The sequence below is a fragment of the Chiloscyllium plagiosum genome, unplaced genomic scaffold (genome assembly GCF_037043375.1).
Source record: "Chiloscyllium plagiosum isolate Xiang-an unplaced genomic scaffold, Cpla_swu_hap1 HiC_scaffold_31, whole genome shotgun sequence".
Lineage (NCBI taxonomy): Eukaryota > Metazoa > Chordata > Chondrichthyes > Orectolobiformes > Hemiscylliidae > Chiloscyllium > Chiloscyllium plagiosum.
In genome coordinates this window covers 56807690-56828375 of record NW_028270169.1, presented here as the reverse complement: position 1 = coordinate 56828375, position 20686 = coordinate 56807690, and positions in this window count along the sequence as shown.

Sequence of the window (20686 nt, the reverse complement as noted above, 5' to 3'; positions counted from 1 at the left end):
TTTGCCCTGCTCCCTCACGGATACCTCCTCCCTCACGGTTACCTCCTCCCTCATGGTTACCTCCTCCCTCACGATTGCCTCCTCCCTCACTGTTACCCTCTCCCCTCACTGTTACCCCCCTCCATCACTGTTACCTCCTCCCTCACTATTACCCCCTCCCTCACTGTTACCTCCCCCCTCACTGTTACCCCCCTCCCTCACTGTTACCCCTCTCCCTCACTGTTACCTCCTCCCTCACTGTTACCTCCTCCCTCACTGTTCCCCCCTCCCTCACTGTTACCCCCTCCCTCACTGTTACCCCCCTCCCTCACTGTTATCCTTCTCCCTCACTGTTACCCCCTCTCTCACTGTTCCCTCCTCCCTCATTGTGACCCCCTCTCTCACTGTTACCCTCTTCCTCACTGTTAACCCCCTCCCTCAGTGTTCCCTCCTCCCTCATTGTGACCCCCTCCCTCACTGTTACACTTTTCCTCACTGTTAACCCCCTCCCTCACTGTTAGTCACGTCCCTGACTTTTGCCCTCCTCCCTCACGGATACCTCCTCCCTCATGGTTACCTCCTCCCTCACGATTGCCTCCTCCCTCACTGTTACCCTCTCCCCTCACTGTTACCTCCTCCCTCACTGTTACCCCCTCCCTCACTGTTACCTCCTCCCTCACTGTTACCCCCTCTCTCACTGTTACCTCCTCCCTCATGGTTACCTCCAACCACACTGCTACCCCCCTCAACTCACTGTTACCCTCCTCCCTCACTGTTACCCCCTCCCTCACTGTTACTCCCTGTCTCACAGTTACCCCCTCCCTATCTATTACTCCCTCCCTCACTATTACCCCCCTCTCCCTCACTGCTACCACCTCCCTCACTGTTACCCTTTCCCTCACTGTTACCCTTTCCCTCACTGTTACCCCTCTCCCTCACTGTTACCCCCCTCCCTCACTGTTACCTTTTCACTCACTGTTATCCCCTCACTCACTGTTACCCCCGTCTCACTTTTACCCTCTCCCTCACTGTTACCCCACTCCCTGACTTTTACCCCCCTCACTGTTAACCCCCTCCCTCACTGCTACCATCTCCCAGACTGTTAGCTCTCCTTCACTGTTAACCCCCTCACAGTTACCCCCCTCCCTCACTGTTACCCCAAACTCCTTCACTGTTACCTCCTCACTCTGTTACCCCCTCTGTCACTGTTACCCCCCTCCCTCACTGTTACCCCTCTCCCTCACTGTTACCTCCTCTCACTGTTACCCCCTCACCCACTGTTTCCCCCTCCCTCACTGTTACCCTCTCCCTCACTGTTACCTCCTCCCCCTCACTGTTACCCCCTCCCTCACAGTTTCTCCCTCCCTCACAGTTACTCCCTCCCTATCTATTACTCCTTCCCTATCTGTTACTCCCTCCCTCACTATTACCCCCTCTCCCTCACTGTTAACCTCTCTCTCACTGTTACTCTCTCCCTCACTGTTACTCTCTCCCTCACTGTTACCCCCCTCCCTCACTGTTACCCTTTCCCTCACTGTTACCCCCCTCCCTCACTGTTACCCCCATCCCTCACTGTTGCCCTCTCCATCACTGTTCCCTCCTCCCTCATTGTGACCCCCTCTCTCACTGTTACCCTCTTCCTCACTGTTTCCCTCTCCATCACTGTTCCCTCCTCCCTCACTGTTACCCCCTCCCTCACTGTTCCCTCCTCCCTCATTGTGACCCCCTCCCTCACTGTTACACTTTTCCTCACTGTTAACCCCCTCCCTCACTGTTACCCTCGTCCCTGACTTTTGCCCTCCTCCCTCACGGATACCTCCTCCCTCATGGTTACCTCCTCCCTCACGATTGCCTCCTCCCTCACTGTTACCCTCTCCCCTCACTGTTACCTCGTCCCTCACTGTTACCCCCTCCCTCACTGTTACCCCCTCCCTCACTGTTACCTCCTCCCTCACTGTTACCCCCTCTCTCACTGTTACCTCCCTCTCCCTCACTGTTACCCCCCTCCCTCACTGTTCCCCCCCTCCCTCACTGTTACCCTCCTCCATCACTGTTAACCTCTCACTCTCTGTTACTCCCACCCTCACTGTTACACCCCTCCCTCACTGTTACCCCAACCTCCTTCACTGTTACCTCCTCACTCTGTTATCCACTCCCCTCACTGTTACCCCCTCCCCTCACTGTTACCCTCTCCCTCACTGTTACCCCCCTCCCTCACTGAAACCCCCCTCCCTTACTGTTACCCCCTCCCTCACTGTTACTCCCTGTCTCACAGTTACCCCCTCCCTATCTATTACTCCCTCCCTCACTATTACCCCCCTCTCCCTCCCTGCTACCACCTCCCTCACTGTTACCCTTTCCCTCACTGTTACCCTCTCCCTCAATGTTAGCCCCTCCCTCACTGTTACCCCCCTCCCTCACTGTTACCTTTTCACTCACTGTTATCCCCTCACTCACTGTTACCCCCGTCTCACTTTTACCCTCTCCCTCACTGTTATCCCACTCCCTGACTTTTACCCCCCTCACTGTTAACCCCCTCCCTCACTGCTACCATCTCCCAGACTGTTAGCTCTCCTTCACTGTTAACCCCCTCACAGTTACCCCCCTCCCTCACTGTTACCCCCCTCCCTCACTGTTACCCCAACCTCCTTCACTGTTACCTCCTCACTCTGTTACCCCCTCCGTCACTGTTACCCCCCTCCCTCTCTGTTACCCCTCTCCCTCACTGTTACCTCCTCTCACTGTTACCCCCTCACCCACTGTTTCCCCCTCCCTCACTGTTACCCTCTCACTCACTGTTACCTCCTCCCCCTCACAGTTTCCCCCTCCCTCACAGTTTCTCCCTCCCTCACAGTTACTCCCTCCCTATCTATTACTCCCTCCCTATCTGTTACTCCCTCCCTCACTATTACCCCCTCTCCCTCACTGTTAACCTCTCTCTCACTGTTACTCTCTCCCTCACTGTTACCCCCTCTCCCTCACTGTTACTCTCTCCCTCACTGTTACCCCCCTCCCTCACTGTAACCCTTTCCCTCACTGTTACCCTTTCCCTCACTGTTACCCCCCTCCCTCACTGTTACCCCCATCCCTCACTGTTACCCTCTCCATCAGTGTTCCCTCCTCCCTCATTGTGACCCCCTCTCTCACTGTTACCCTCTTCCTCACTGTTACCCTCTCCATCACTGTTCCCTCCTCCCTCACTATTACCCTCTCCCTCATTGTTCCCTCCTCCCTCATTGTGACCCCCTCTCTCACTGTTACCCTCTTCCTCACTGTTAACCCCCTCCCTCACTGTTACGCCGTCCCTGACTTTTGCCCTCCTCCCTTACGGATACCTCCTCCCTCATGGTTACCTCCTCCCTCACGATTGCCTCCTCCCTCACTGTTACCCTCTCCCCTCACTGTTACCTCCTCCCTCACTATTACCCCCTCCCTCACTGTTACCTCCTCCCTCACTGTTACCCCCTCTCTCACTGTTACCCCCTCCCTCACTGTTACCTCCCTCTCCCTCACTGTTACCCCCTCCCTCACTGTTACCCCCCTCCCTCACTGTTATCCTCCTCCATCACTGTTAACCTCTCACTCTCTATTACTCCCACCCTCACTGTTACACCCCTCCCTCACTGTTCCCCCAACCTCCTTCACTGTTACCTCCTCACTCTGTTACCCCCTCCCCTCACTGTTACCCCCTCCCCTCACTGTTACCCTCTCCCTCACTGTTACCCCCCACCCTCACTGTAACCCCCCTCCCTCACTGCAACCCCCCTCCCTCACTGTTACCCCCTCCCCTCACTGTTACCCCCTCCCCTCACTGTTACCCTCTCCCTCACTGTTACCCCCCACCCTCACTGTAACCCCCCTCCCTCACTGCTACCACCTCCCTCACTGTTACCCTTTCCCTCACTGTTACCCTCTCCCTCAATGTTAGCCCCTCCCTCACTGTTACCCCCCTCCCTCACTGTTACCTTTTCCCTCACTGTTATCCCCTCACTCACTGTTACCCCTGTCTCACTTTTACCCTCTCCCTCACTGTTAACCCCCTCCTCTCACTGTTAACCCCCTCCCCTCACTGTTACCCCCCTCCCTCATGGTTACCTCCTCCCTCACTGTCACCCCCTCACAGTTACCCCCTCACAGTTACCCCATCCCTCACTGTTACCCCCTCCTTCACTGTTACCCCACTCCCTGACTTTTACCCTCCTCACATGTTAACCCCCTCCCTCACTGCTACCATCTCCCAGACTGTTAGCTCTCCTTCACTGTTACCCCCCTCTCCCTCACTGTTACCCCCTTCTCCCTCACTGTTACCCCCTCCCTCACTGGTACCTCCCTCTCCTTCACTGTTACCCCCTCTCCCTCACTGTTACCCCCTTCTCCCTCACTGTTACCCCCTCCCTCACTGGTACCTCCCTCTCATTCACTGTTACCCCACTCCCCTCACTGTTACCCCCCTCTCCCTCACTGTTACCCCACTCCCCTCACTGTTACCCCCCTCCCCTCACTGCTACCCCCTCCCTCACGGTTACCTCCTACCTCACTGTTACCTTCTCCCAGACTGTTAGCTCTCCTTCACTGTTACCCCGCTCCCCCTCACTGTTACTCCCCTCTCCCTCACTGTTACCCCCCTCTCCCTCACTGGTACCCCCTCTCCCTCACTGATACCCCCTCTCCCTCACTGTTACCCCCCTCTCCCTCACTGTTACCCCCTCTCCCTCACTGTTACCCCCTCTCCATCACTGTTACCCTCGTCCTGCACTGTTAACCTCTCACTCTGTTACTCCCACCCTCACTGTTACCCCCTCCCTCACTGTTACCTCCTCACTCTGTTACCCCCTCCCTCACTGTTACCCCTCTCCCTCACTGTTACCTCCTCTCACTGTTACCCCCTCACCCACTGTTACCCCCTCCCTCACAGTTTCTCCCTGCCTATCTATTACTCCCTCACTATCTGTTACTCCCTCCCTCACTATTACCCCCCTCTCCCTCACTGTTACCCTCTCTCTCACTGTTACTCTCTCCCTCACTGTTACCCCCCTCCCTCACTGTTACTCTCTCCCTCACTGTTACCCCCTCCCTCACTGTTACCCTTTCCCTCACTGTTACCCCTCTCCCTCACTGTTACCCCTCTCCCTCACTGTTACCCCTCTCCCTCACTGTTACCCCCATCCCTCACTGTTACCCTCTCCATCACTGTTCCCTCCTTCCTCATTGTGACCCCCTCTCTCACTGTTACCCTCTTCCTCACTGTTTCCCTCTCCATCACTGTTCCCTCCTCCCTCACTGTTACCCCCTCCCTCATTGTTCCATCCTCCCTCATTGTGACCCCCTCCCTCACTGTTACCCTCTTCCTCTGTTAACCCCCTCCCTCACTGTTACCCCCGTCCCTGACTTTTGCCCTCCTCCCTCACGGATACCTCCTCCCTCATGGTTACCTCCTCCCTCACGGATACCTCCTCCCTCATGGTTACCTCCTCCCTCACGGTTACCTCCTCCCTCACTGTTACCCTCTCCCCTCACTGTTACCTCCTCCCTCACTATTACCCCCTCCCTCACTGTTACCTCCTCCCTCACTGTTACTCCCTCTCTCACTGTTACCTCCCTCTCCCTCACTGTTACCCCCCTCCCTCACTGTTACCCCCCTCCCTCACTGTTACCCTCCTCCATCACTGTTAACCTCTCACTCTCTGTTACTCCCACCCTCACTGTTACACCCCTCCCTCACTGTTACCCCCTCCCTCACTGTTACCCCCCTCCCTCACTGTAACCCCCCTCCCTCACTGTTACCCCCTCCCTCACTGTTACTCCCTGCCTCACAGTTACCCCCTCCCTATCTATTTCTCCCTCCCTCACTATTACCCCCCTCTCCCTCACTGCTACCACCTCCCTCACTGTTACTCTTTCCCTCGCTGTTACCCCTCTCCCTCACTGTTACCCTCTCCCTCAATGTTAGCCCCTTCCTCACTGTTACCCTCTCCCTCACTGTTACCCCCCTCCCGCACTGTTATCCTTTCCCTCACTGTTATCCCCTCCCTCACTGTTACCTCCTCCCTCACTGTGACCCCCTCCCTCACTATTACCCCCTCCCTCACTGTTACCCTCTTCCTCACTGTTAACCCCCTCCCCTCACTGTTACCCCTTTCCCTCACTGTTATCCCCTCCCTCACTGTTACCTCCTCCCTCACTGTGACCCTCTCCCTCACTATTACCCCCTCCCTCACTGTTACCCTCTTCCTCACTGTTACCCCCTTCCCTCACTGTTACCCCCTTACCTGACTTTTACTCTCCTCCCTCATGGCTACCTCCTCCCTCACGGTTACCTCCTCCCTCACTGTTACCCCCCTCCCTCACTGTTACCCCCCTCCCTCACTGTTACCCTTTCCCTCACTGTTACCCCCCTCCCTCACTGTTACCCTTTCCCTCACTGTTCCCTCCTCCCTCACTGTTACCCTCTCCCCTCACTGTTCTCTCCTCCCTCTCTGTTACCCCCTCCCTCACTGTGACCCTCTCCCTCACTGTGACCCTCTCCCTCACTGTTCCCTCCTCCCTCACTGTAACCCCCTCCCTCACTGTAACCCCATCCCTCACGGTTACCTCCTACCTCACTGTTACCTTCTTGCAGACTGTTACCTCTCCTTCACTGTTAGCCCCCTCTCCTTCACTGTTACCCCCTCTCCCTCACTGTTAGCCCCCTCTCCTTCACTGGTACCCCCCTCCCTCACTGTTACCCCCCTCTCCTTCACTGTTACCCCCTCTCCCTCACTGTTACTCCCTCTCCTTCACTGTTACCCCCTCTCCCTCACTGTTACTCCCCTCTCCTTCACTGTTACCCCCCCTCCCCTCACTGCTACCCCCTCCCTCACGGTTACCTCCTACCTCACTGTTACCTTCTCCCAGGCTGTTACCGCTCCCTCACTGTTACCCCCTCTCCTTCACTGTTACCCCCTCTCCCTCACTGTTACTCCCCTCTCCTTCACTGTTACCCCCCCCTCCCCTCACTGCTACCCCCTCCCTCACGGTTACCTCCTACCTCACTGTTACCTTCTCCCAGGCTGTTACCGCTCCCTCACTGTTACCCCCTCTCCTTCACTGTTACCCCTCTCTCCTTCACTGTTATCCCCTGTCCCTCACTGTTGTCCCCTCCCAAACTGTGACCCCATTCGCTGTTACTCTCTCCCTCACTGTCTTCCCTCTCCCTCCCAGCTACCCCTATTCTTCTTAACTGTCACATTAACATGCCCCCCCACCATTCTGACTTTTCTAAATTCTGAAGAGAGGTCACTGGAGGGACAAAATTTCCACACACAGAGTGGTGCGCATATGGTATGAATTGCCAGAGGAAGTGGTAGATGCAGGTGCAGTTATACCATTTAAAGAACCACTTGGACTGGCACTGGAACAATTTAGAGGGATATAGGCCAAATGCAAGAAAGTGGGATTAATTTGGGGAAACCTGGTCAGCGTGGAGAAGTTGGATCAAAGGGTTTGTGTCTGTGCTCTATGACTTAAAACGTTAACACTGTTTTCTCTGCACAGACACTGCCAGACCTGCTGAATTTCTCTAGCAATTGCTGGTTTTGTTTGTTTCAGATCTCCAGCATCTTTCTTTTATACCACATAGCGTCGGCTTCTTCTGAGTCAGATATTTAAAGTTTATTAACAACAAAAACTATTTATAAGGATACAAAGCTTACACAAAAAGTCTGGGTTCTGTGCTTTGATGTTACTGTATGTTAATGCGCACGTAGCTGACTGATTACATTAGCTGTATTATACCGACAGTGACACGATTCCATACTTTGTGTGTGCGCGCGCGTTTGTGGTTCAGTTGAATGTTTGAGGTGTTGTGTATTTGGATACTCGTGTTTTTTGAGTGTCTGTGCATGAATAAATGTGTGTGCAAGTGAGTTTGTATGTGTGAATGAGTTTGAACATATAAATGTATATATCTTTAGTATCTGTGCGATTTGTGAGTGTGTGTATAATCATATGCGTGTGTAAATGTATCTGGGTGTGTCTAAGTGTGAGAATGTGTGAGTGGGCATGTGAGTGAGTATGTACGAGTGTGTGAATTTGTGTAAGCGTCTTTGTTATCTGCAAACTGAAGAGAAGCTAAGGCAAGAGAGTAATTCAACAATAATCATCAGAGCATACAGGAAGGGACAGAATGTGCAAACCCAAAAATGCAACAGAGATAAGGCTGGAGGTTACTAAAATAGCAAAAGAACAAAACCAAAGGCTCTGTATCTGAATACATACAACACTCATAACAAAACTCCCAGTTCATATATTTGTGAGTTTAAAAGTAGAAACATAGAATATAGGAGGAGTAGACCATTCGGCACTTCAAGCCTGCCCCACCATTCAGTATGACCACAGCTGAACATCCAACTCAGTAACCTGTTCCCACTTTCTCCCTATAACCTTTGATCCCTTTAACCCTAAGGGTATATACAACTCCTTCTTGAAAAATGTTTTAACATCAACCACTTTCTATGGCAGAGAATTCCACAGGCTCCCCACTCTCTGGGTGAAGGAATGTTTCCTCATTGTCCTATACAGTTCTATGTTCAGTCAGGAGAACTGCTTCAAGGTGAAAGCCCCCCTGATGAAGGTTGCTTATGCCCGAAACGAAGATTCTCCTGCTCCTCAGATGCTGCCTGACCTGCTTTTCCAGTGCCACACCTTTTGACTTAGTGGGTGGCACGGTGGCACAGTGGTTAGCACTGCTGCCTCACAGCGCCAGAGACCCGGGTTCAATTCCCGCCTCAGGCGACTGACTGTGTGGAGTTTGCACATTCTCCCCGTGTCTGCGTGGGTTTCCTCCGGGTGCTCCGGTTTCCTCCCACAGTCCAAAGATGTGCAGGGTCAGGTGAATTGGCCATTCTAAATTGCCCGTAGTGTTAGGTAAGGGGTAAATGTAGGGGTATGGGTGGGTTACGCTTCAGCGGGTCGGTGTGGACTTGTTGGGCCGAAGGGCCTGTTTCCACACTGTAATCTAATCTAATCTAATCTCCAGCATCTGCACTCCTCACTTTCTCATAGAACTGTACAGCAGAGGAACGGGCCCTTCGGCCCACGATGTTGTGCCAAATATGATGCCAGTTTAAACTAATCCCTTCTGCCTGTCCTTGGTCCATATCCCTCCATTCCTTGCATATTCATGTGCTTATCAAAAAATCCCTTAAATGCCCCTATCATATCTGCCTCTACCACCACTCCTGCCAGTGTGCTCCACACTCCTACACTTCTCTGTGTAAAAAAACTTGCCCCTCACATCTACTCTGAACTTTCACCTCTAAATGCATGCCTCCTAGTTTTAGACATTTCAAATCTGGGAAAAATGATTCTGATCGTCAACCCTATTGATACATCTCATCATTTTATAGACTTCTCTCAATTCTCCCCTCAGCCCCCGCCACTCCAGAGAAAACAACCTGAGATTTTCTAGCCTCTCCATATAGTTCATACACTCTAGTCCAGGCAGCATCCTGATAAATCTCTTCTGCACCCTCTCCGAAGCCTCCATATCCCTCCATGGCGACCAGAATTGAATGCTGTACTTTAGTGTGGCCTAGCCAAAATCTTACAAAGCTGCAGCATGACATCCTGAGTCGAGTACTCGATTTCCTGACCAGTAAAGACAAGCATGCCATATGCCTTCTCAGGTTAAAAACCCTTACATGACCATCTCAGTCTAAATGACCAACACTTTATCCTTAAGACTGTTGTCCCTGGTTCTGGACTCCCGGGTCATCTTCCTGTATTGACCCTGTCTAGTCTTGTTAATGACTGAGGTTGGAGCAGTTGCATTGAATGTAGCCTAGATAAAAAAGTTCTGTTCTGTAGATTATTGCCATATCTGTGGATAAATTGACAGGCATGTGGTGCAGTAAGATAGAGAAGAGATTTGGCGCAACGACACAATCTTATATGACCCTTGTCTTTACTCAAATTGAGTCCTTGCTGTATTTTGAATGCAGGGTTTTATAAGATAATTATGTTTTGGACTGTTTCTTTAATTCATTTTCAGGCAAAATGGAGGAATAAAGAAGATCTTGTGATTTGCTTCAAGTTCTACCCATGAACAAACCTAAGTGGTCAGTTATCATCGGGAAAGGGAACAAATTGAGAATTTATTAGAGCAAGGGGCAGGATGTTTACACCTGGAATTTAAGGTAGCTCGGCAAACAGAGTTTTTGGACAGAAACAGAGAGGTCCCACAGAAACGAAAGGCTGGAACTGGTGTGGTCAACACGGTTAAGAAATTTAAGAGTCTCTGTTACTTACCCAGCAAATATGAGAGGGAGGATGACCTTTGGTCAAAGAGAAGCAAACTGTGGAAATTTAAAAACCCTGGAGAATTAACCCTGGAAAGTCCGGGAGGTGACATTGCTGGAATGGAACTTATTGCTGGTAGTTGATTTGGGAACCCTCCCTTTATAGAGGAAAGCATCTTATCACTCAATGTCATGACTTAACAAAACAGTGGGCTATGAAGCAAGTGGAACCTGAGAGTGACTGGAGATTCCACCCCATAAAGACTGCTATCCAGTGGGGGAATATGATGAATACAATGTGGGGCTATTGGTCATGCTAAGACATGAGGAAAGGTTATCGTTTCTGTAATTTTCAGTACTAATTACCACTAATGTTTAGTACATGTTGTTTTTAGCTTGCTTGAAACAGCAAAAGTCATAAATCTTGAAATCTTGATGTGTGACTTCACTAAATTAATCACTAGGAATTAAAATATCTTTTTTTTTAAAGCTGTTGGTCTTTCTGGGAATTGCAGCAGAAGGACCCATTGGTCAGGATCACAGTTTGCATGTCATTGTGAAGGAGACAAGGAATGGTGATAAATTTCTGAGAGGCACCAACCTTGAGGAGGATAGTCCATAAGACTTCATGGATAACAGGTCAAAGGCTTTTATGAGGTTGCTATACTGTGCAGTTTCTTGAATTTGCAAAACAGTGAAAATGTTGTTTTTGGTGTCTTTCGTTTGTGTACATGCTCACTCAGATACTGAGCTCCAGATCATTGTCAGCTCTTCCTCTAAACAAAATGAATAAATGAGCAATTTATTATCACATGTATTTATCAAAGTACATTGAGCTGTGGCACGATGGCTCAGTGGTTAGCACTGCTGCCTCACAGTGCCAGGGATCTGGATTGGATTCCAGCCTCAGGCGACTGTCTGTGTGGAGTTTGCACGTTCTCCCCATGTCTGTGTGAGTTAGCTCCGAGTGCTCCTGTTTCCTCCCAAGGTGCAATGAGGTGCAGATTAGGTGAATCAGCCACGCTAAATTGCCGGAGGTGTTCAGGGATGTGTAGGTTAGATGCATTAGTCAGGAGTAAATATAGGGTAGGGAAATGGGTCTGGGTGGGTTACTCTTCAGAGGGTTGGTGTGGACTTGTTGGGCCAAATGGCCTGTTTCCACATTGTAGAGATTTTAAGACACCACAATTTGACACCATTTTAATTAACAGAAATTATAAAAAGAAATGATTGAGACAAAGTTAGAACAAAGTTTATCTTTTGTTTTCTCCATGGCTCCTGGGTTTATAGGTTCCATCGCTGAAGCCACCAAAGCAAGGATTTTCGGACCGGACTCACCATGCAGCCATCACCGAAGTCAACACCGAAACACTGCATGGCCACCATAGCAAGGAGGGACAGACTGGATCCACCAAGTTTCTGGATTAGTGGTGCTGGAAGAGCACAGCAGTTCAGGCAGCATCCAAGGAGCTTCGAAATCGACGTTTCGGGCAAAAGCCCTTCATCAGGAATAAAGGCAGTGAGTCTGAAGCGTGGAGAGATAAGCTAGAGGAGGGTGAGGGTGGGGAGAAAGTAGCATAGAGTACAATGGGTGAGTGGGGGAGGGGATGAAGGTGATAGGTCAGGGAGGAGAGGGTGGAGTGGATAGGTGGAAAAGGAGATAGGCAGGTAGGACAAGTCCGGACAAGTCATGGGGACAGTGCTGAGCTGGAAGTTTAGAACTAGGGTGAGGTGGGGGAAGGGGAAATGAGGAAACTGTTGAAGTCCACATTGATGCCTGGGGTTGAAGTGTTCCGAGGCAGAAGATGAGGCGTTCTTCCTCCAGGCGTCTGGTGGTGAGGGAGCAGCGGTGAAGGAGGCCCAGGACCTCCATGTCCTCGGTAGAGTGGGAGGGGGAGTTGAAATGTTGGGCCACGGGTCGGTGTGGTTGACGATGAAGCTATCACTCAAGCTGTCAGCACTTCAGTTGCCACCTGAAGTCACGTCATTGCCGCCATGAGGAACAAACTGGAATAACAATGCTGCCACTATAGCCACTGCTGAAACCGCCACACTGTCGCCAGAAGGAACGGAACAGACCCACCGACGATGAAGTCTCTGATAAAGCTGCAGCCACGAGGAACAGATACCTGGTTTCACCACACTGTCACTGCTGCAGGAGACCCTTGCAAATGTGGCCCTCTGGTGCAGCTGCAGCAAAGAAAAAAAGGTGAATTTTAATAAAAAAGAGCAATGAAGAAACAATACAAAAAAAAAGATAAAAGGATGTGGCCAGCCAGGTGAGTAGGAGTGGGAGTATATGGGTACAGAGCCTGATTACTTCCTACCCTGCTGCTGCCACCATCTTGTGTAATGAGAAAATGGGCTTTTCATTACACGCTCAGAAAATTAAGACAATCTTCAGCACAATAGCATTCCTTGTCAACTAATTTCCTGGAAGACTGGGATCACTTCTATATCGAGGGAACTACCTCTCAATGAAGGTCAATATGGACAGCAAAATATTTAAGGGATGTCTCCAAAGCATTACTGAAAACAACCTGCCGCAGTATTGCTTGTGATCGATCAAAACAGAGAGAGCTCATTCAGGATCGTGCTGAACATATTGAGAGACTTCATCAGAAGCATGCAGAAAACAGGTAGCTCCATGAAGCAATGGATGCGTTCTTGTGCAATCTCACAGTTTAGACAAATCACATTTTAGAAACAACACTTAAAGTATTGGTGATATAATCGCGTTACAGCCAACACACATTTTAAAAGTTTGCACTTTAGAAACAGCATCCTCAATTTGTCAATCGCATTACAGTGAATTAGCATTAATGATATATGCGTTATAGCAGCAACGACCTGTACTTGGCAGTACAAGCACCAGCTACCCACATGTGGCAGAGTCAACAGATTGTGCTTTGGACTTAGTAGAAATCCCTCAAACTGAAATGGCAGCACGTCATCCATGAACCCAAGCGACTGCCCAGGAAAGCAGGAACTGATATGCTTGTGTGAGTGCTTGTGTTTGTATATGTATTAAATAAAGGAACACTTGTCTCAGAGTTTTGCATCATATACAATTATGATTCAATTTTCACCTCCACTGATTCTGTTGTTAGTTCACTTGCCAGTCTAGGCTGAGCTAAAGAGCAACAGTGTCATTGGTGTACTGATGGGTTCAGTAACTTGTCAGGAGATTTTGCTGGTAAAATAACAGCTCACTCCTCATTCCAGTAACTGACAAAATTCCATTACATTCAAATTACTGCAGTCTCTTGGCAGATTACAGTGGGAGCTGGCCACAAGATTCTTCCTAATCTTCAATCAGTTTCGCTCCTATTGTGATTGTAACAAAGTCAGCCAGGTGGAGCTCATGGAGTATAAGTTCTCTGACTGGGGCTATTAATCTGATCTAATCAGGATGTCCTGGCTGACAGGAGTGTCTCCTGGACCTGGCCAGGCTGACTATAAACAGGTCCAGACAGCGGTACATGAAGGGGGTTGTCACTGCTGACTACCTGCCCCTCTTCCACCGTTATATTCGATCCCGGGTGTCCTTGGAGAGGGAGCGCATTGTGTCCACCTCTTGACACCTTTAGGGAGCAGGGCGCACTGTGGGGATGGGCGTGTTTTATCTCCCCCTCCAACTCTATTTTGATTTACCCCTGACCATCTCCCTTCACTTTTTTCAGGTAAGCATTATCAGTCTGTGCTTATTAATGTCTCACTAGCCACATGGGTGCTTTCCTGGTGGTGGAAAATATAGCACAAAGTTTTAGCACAATGCTGTCTTTTTTTTTTAACTGTGTCACTACAAATTCACAGACAGCCATGGGTGATGTGGGGAAAATACAAGCACTACTGCTGGGCCCCTTTTTGGTGTAGTGGTAGCGTGGGGGAATAAAAAAAAGGACAGAGTGTCAGACATCCTGTTTATATTGACTGCTGGCTCTAAGGGAGCCGGATCAGTGTCAAGGACTCTTCATTTGTAAATAAAGGGTGACTTGGTGATGGGATACTGGCCTCTGTGGATTATTTCAGTGGCAATGAGAGAAAAACACTCCTGAAGAAATTCACTCGGACCAGTCGTTTTTGAGTTGGGGTAAGCATTTTTGGCATCATGCCATTATTTGGGAAGCTTGCAGTTGATGACTGCGCCCACTATGTGGAAAGAATGTTTTTTTGGGGGGGAAATGACACTGAGGCAGATGAAAAGCAATGAGTAAGTCTCCTGACTGCTTGTGGACTTGAAGCTTTTTCAGTTATCAGGAGCCTCACTTTCCCTGATACTAAAACAGATACTGAAACCTTTCAAGAATTGATGGATTTAATTAAAGAATATTACAACCCCAAGCCTCCTCTAATTCTGAGATGCTATTGGTTTTACTCAGCAATTCGAGAACCAGGGATTTGTATTGGGATTTCTGACTAGGCTAAGATGAATGGCAGAGATATGCGACATTGGTTTAACTCTTAATGAGGTGCTGAGAGGTTGTTTGGTATGGAGGATTAAGAATGTAATTGTGCAAAAGCACCTACTAGCTGGACTTCAAATAAGCAATACAACTGGCTTTATCATTGGAAAATGCCACAAGTGGAGCTTATGAGTTCCAGTGTATTCTGATGAAAATGGACACCCTCGCCAGTCCAACTGAGCTTGGGGAACACCAGTTGAGTGAAGGCATTTGCATAGCCTCACTGAAGACATATCATGAATGGAGGGACGCTAGGTCAGCTCACAGTCAAACCCCAAAACAAAGCCAAGCCTCAGCCAAATGGTTAAAATTTTCTTCAGGATCTGGGCTGGCAGGCCATTGTATTCGCTGCCAGTTTGCGGATTTGAGGCACCAAGCGAGTCCCACCCAGACATAAATTAAGTGAGAAAACACGTAGACCAGTATCCAGGAGAGTGCACACCCTGGAAAGTCCACCAACATCTGGTTTGGAACAGTTAAATTGCTTAGCAACATCCAAACAAAATAAATGTCTGGTTAAGTGGTCACCCGATTCTAATGGAGGTCAATACCAGTGCAACTATTTTAGTGATCGAAAAACCAGCCTTTAACAAAATTCACATTGGACTACAACCCTTACACTTGCGCAAGACCTCAGCTAGACTGACAACCTATGCTGGGAAACCTTTTCAGATTAAGGGTACAACTTCAGTGGTGAATTGGTTTAGCTCAGTTGGCTGGATTGTTTGTTTACAGAGCAATGTTATACCAAAAGCCTGGGTTCAATTCCCATCAGTGGTTTGAGGTTACTATGAAGAACTCTCCTTCTCCACCTCTTCCTTCGCCTTAGGACTGGTGGCCCTCAGGTTAAGTCACTACCAGTTGCTTCTCTCTAATGAAATCAGTCCCTATGGTCTGGTATGACTATGTTGACACAACAATTTTGGTTCCAGTCTCTTATGAGAAGCATGTGATTCAGTTACCACTGATTATAGTAGGAGTCTTGGGGACAAGCTTGATGGGGTGAAGTTGTTTCAGAAAGATTCATCTAGAGTGGCTCAACATCTTTCATTTAGAAAACGGCTGCCTGAGTGAAGTCCTAATTAAATACCTGGAGATTTCAGGAAGGTCTGAGGACCATCAGAACAGACAAGGCCACTTTGCATGTTGACCAGGAAGCAAGACCACGATTCTGCAAGGCCCGCCCAGTGCCATTCACCTTACAGAAAAAAGTAGAAGCAGAAATCGGAAAGCTGGGAAGTGAAGGAATCACCAAACCAGACCAGTCTGTGGAATAGGCAGTACCGGTCTTACCGATTGTGAAGCCCAACAGTTGGTTTGCCTTTGTGGGGATTTTAACCAAATGGTAAACCGCATTTTGCAGCTGGATAAACACCCAATCCCTTGCAAAGAGGATTTAAACACAAAGCTGATGGGGGTGGGGTCACAAAGCTAAGCCACAGTTTTCAGGGAAGTGAAGAAACAAATATTATCTTCTAAGGTATTGGCACACTACGACCCCGAGCGAGATCTGGTATTGACATGTGATGCCTCCCCACATGGCACTGGGGTAGTATTAATCCATAAGGTAGTCCAATGGAGAAGAACACCCAAAAACCGTAAGCATTCAGGACTCTGGCTAATGCACAGATGTGCTATTATTGCTCTGATGAGTTCCCATTGAAGAGGGAGATGGATCATTAAACTCTCTGTCTGACCATGTGAAGTAGCCATGTCATCTCCGAACATCAGGGAGGTGTTTAGAACCATTGTGAACTGATCATGGGAAAGGACTGATCATACTTGGCTGGACTGTGTGTGAAATTCACCAAGGAGGATCAGCTCTCAGACATGCTGATCAACAGGACAATATTTGATGTGGTGGTGATATGTTTGACTATAAAAAGGGATGACATTGAAAAGACGTTACTGCATTTGGAAGAAAGGTCAGGATCATTTGATTTGACTCAGGCTTACAATCAACACCAGCCAGATCAGCCAAGCTGGGGTTTATAAATGTTCCAGCCAAATCGCGGCACGGTGGGCAGCACGGTGGCACAGTGGTTAGCACTGCTGCCTCACAGTGCCAGAGACCCGGGTTCAATTCCCGCCTCAGGCGACTGACTGTGTGGAGTTTGCACATTCTCCCCATGTCTGTGTGGGTTTCCTCCGGGTGCTCCGGTTTCCTCCCACAGTCCAAAGATGTGCAGGTCAGGTGAATTGGCCATGCTAAATTGCCCATAGTGTTAGGTGAATGGGGTAAATATAGGGGAATGGGTCTGGGTGGGTTGCTCTTCAGAGGGTCAGTGTGAACTTGAAGGGCCTGTTTCCACACTGTAAATAATCTAATCTAAAGAGATATGCCAAGTTCCATTAATAAATAGAATAAAATTTCAATGCAGTGAGTCCATAAGACACAGGAGCAGAAATTAGGCAATTCGGCCCATCAAGTCTGCTATGCCATTCAATCATGACATTCTTCGACATTGTCCCATAACTCTTGATGCACTGAACAATCAAGAACTTATCTGTTTTAAATACACTCAATGACCTGGCCTCCACAGCCTTCCGTAGCAATGAATTCCACAGATTCACCACTCTCCGGCGAAAGAAGTTTCTCTTTATCTCCATTTTACTTTGGGCCGAAGGGCCTGTTTCCACACTGTAAGTAATCTAATCTAAAAAATCATAGTGATCTCAATCTGGGGGATATGAGGAATGTCGGATCAACCATGATGCAATTGAAAGACAGAGGAGGCCTGAGAAACTGGGCAGCAGACTCCTGTTTCTATTTCTTATGGTCTTATGGTGGCCATGTGACTACTATCAATTGTCGGGAAACCCATCTAGTTCACTAATATAGTTAGGGAAGGAAATCTGCCATTCTCACCTGGTCTGACCTACATGTGACTCTAGAGCCACAACAATGTGGTTGACCCTCAACTGCCTTCTGGGCAATTAGGGATGGGCACCAAAACCGCTGAGAAGAAACAGAAATTGAGATTGTGGGAGTGATGCTCCCTCTCTGTTGTGGGCAATAAACTCATTAACAGCTTCCTGTGTTGCTCTACATGGCATAGGCCTGGCCTCTATTGTACTCTTGTCCTTTGGAAATCACCTAAGCTTTATTGGAATTGGATTTTTTTTCTTTTTTCTTTTTCTTTTTTCTTTTTTTTACTCCCTGCGGCGATGTCCTTTTATTTTTTTATTTTTTTATTTTTTTTAGTCCATCCCATGCCCCTTCCAGTTAATCTCTGTTTTTTTTTTAATGGTGTGTGTGTGTAGGTGTGAGACACAGTGAAAGACACAAAGTGCACGAATCTTTATTCAAATTCCACCACCAGGAAGATAGGAAAACACCCGGGTGGCCAGTGACAAACACTGCCCTTCACATCAAAGGGCAGTGCTGTGTGATCAAAACAGTGAGGGGGAGGGTAGGGACTAAATCAAAATAGGAATTGGATGTTATCTGTAGGAACATGATTAAGAAGGATAATCATACTCAGCATCAGTCTCATCCTGATGGCCACCTTTCAGTGTGTCTGCATCAAACTCCATGTCACTATATGCTGAGACTCTACCTTTCCCCTGTCTGGCCACATTGCTACTCAATTCAGTTATGGAGAGGTTTGAGCAGAGAATCATCTTTGACCACAAGTTCATCAGCCTTGTGAGGGGAAAGAAGATGCTTGACCTTTTCAAATGTTATCCTGTTCAGACTGTCAAACCTACTCGGCAGAATGCCCATTGTTAGAACTTTCAACCATGCACAAAAACGTAGCTTGGTTGTGGGGTCCTGTCTGTCTAAACTTTTCAGAATAACTGGTGTCTTGGCCCTCTCCACACTTTGCCCTTGAGGAGGCTGTGGTGGGGAAGAGATTCTTGCCCACTTTCTTCTGGAATGTGCCTTTGCAAAGCAAGCCTTCAAAAAAATACCCATAGATTTTTGCTGAGGTTCATCCCAGGCAGCTCTGTAAGTCAGGACTCAGTGCTCTATAGCCTGAACCCAGTGACACAAACTGAGATAACTGTTAACTGCTGCTAGAAAGCCTTCAAATTGGTGACAGACATTCTTTTGGATGTAGGTTTGCTCGCTGAGCCGGAAGGTTCATTTTCAGATGTTTCATCACCATACTAGGTGATGTCATCAGTGAGCCTCCGGATGAACCACTGGTGACATGGCCCACTTTCTATTTATGTGTTTAGGGTTCCTTAGGTTGGTGATGTCATTTTCTGTGGTGATGTCATTTCCTGTTCTTTTTCTCAGGGGGTGATAAATGGGATCCTAGTCAATGTGTTTGTTGATAGAATTCCAGTTGGAATGCCATGCTCCTAGGAATTCTCATGTGTCTCTGCTTGGCTTGTCCTAGGTTGGATGTGTTGTCCCAGTCGAAGTGGTGTCCTTCCTCATCTGTATTTAAGGATACTAGTGAGAGTGGGTCGTGTCTTTTTGTGGCTAGTTGATGTTTATGTATCCTGGTGGCTAGTTTTCTACCTGCTTGTCCAATGTAGTATTTGTTACAGTTCTTGCACTGTATCAACTCCACCCAAGAATTCTTGAAGACTATCAAAGACACCAAGATAGAAGAGGATGAAATAATGGTCTCTTTTGATGTATCAGCCCTGTTCACATCCATCAACATCAACCTGGCCAAGGGAACACTGATGACATTATTAGAAGAACCAAAGACACATACATCAAACACCACCAACTTCATCAGCAAGGACAATATCGTCAAGCTAGTGGACCTATGCCTTACCACCCATTTCACCTTCAACAACAAAACCTACAGACAAACCAATGGAACACCCTTGGGATCTCTGATATCAGGGTTCTTAGCAGAGGCACTAATGCAGAGACTCAAACAAACAGCTCTGCTAACCATTCAACCCAAACTTTGGGTCCCTACATGGATGACACCTTTGTCATCACTAAACAAACCAAATTAGAGGAAATCTTCAAGACCATCAATAATATCCTTACTGGCATAAAATTCACTAAAGAGGAGGAAAACAACAACCAACTGCCATTCCTAGATGTCACAATAGAGTGAACAGCCAATGGGGAACTTCAAAACAGCATCTACAGGAAAACAACACATACGGACCAAATATTGAACTACAGAAGCAATCATCACAACACCTACAAAAGAAGCTGCATCAGAACATTATTTCAATGAGCCACCACACACTGCAGCACAAAGGAACTACGCAGAGCAGAGGAAAATCACTTATACAGTGAATTCAAAAAGAACAAATACCCCATGTACGCCAATTTCTAAGCAACAAACCCCAACAAGCAGACAAAACACATCTAGAAACCCTAGCCACTCTCCCCTACATCAACATCTCTGAAATGACTGCCAGACTATTCAGACGTCTTGGCATCATAGTAGCCCACAAACCCACCAACACACTAGAACAGTAGTGAATGAACTTGAAAGACCTTATACAGACAACAAGCAAAACTAATATCATTTATTAAATACCTTGCAAGAACTGTAACAAACACTACGTTGGACAAACAGGCAGAAAACTAGTCACCAGGCTTTGGATCCCATTTACCACCCCCTGAGAAAAAGACCAGGAAATGCCATCACCACAGGAAGTGATGTCACCACAGGAAATGACATCACCAAACCAAGGAAACCTAAGTAGAAAGCGGGCCACACCACCAGTGCTTCATCTGGAGTCTCACTGATGATGTTACCTAGTATCGTGACGAAATGTCTCAGTGATCAAACCTATATCCAGAACCTCAAACTGAGCTATAAATCTTCTCAAAACTTGCACACATTCTTCGGTCTGCATGAAACTTGCTGGTCTTTCAATGCTAAGAGCTACAGACTGGCACATTTTTGAAATGAATCAGTCCATCGTAGCTTTCAGTTGTCCAGGACCTAACTTCTGAAAATTATCATCCTCCCTCTGCCTCAGCCCACTATATCTCTCTTTCCTTTCAGTTGTCACTTAAAACCTATCTTT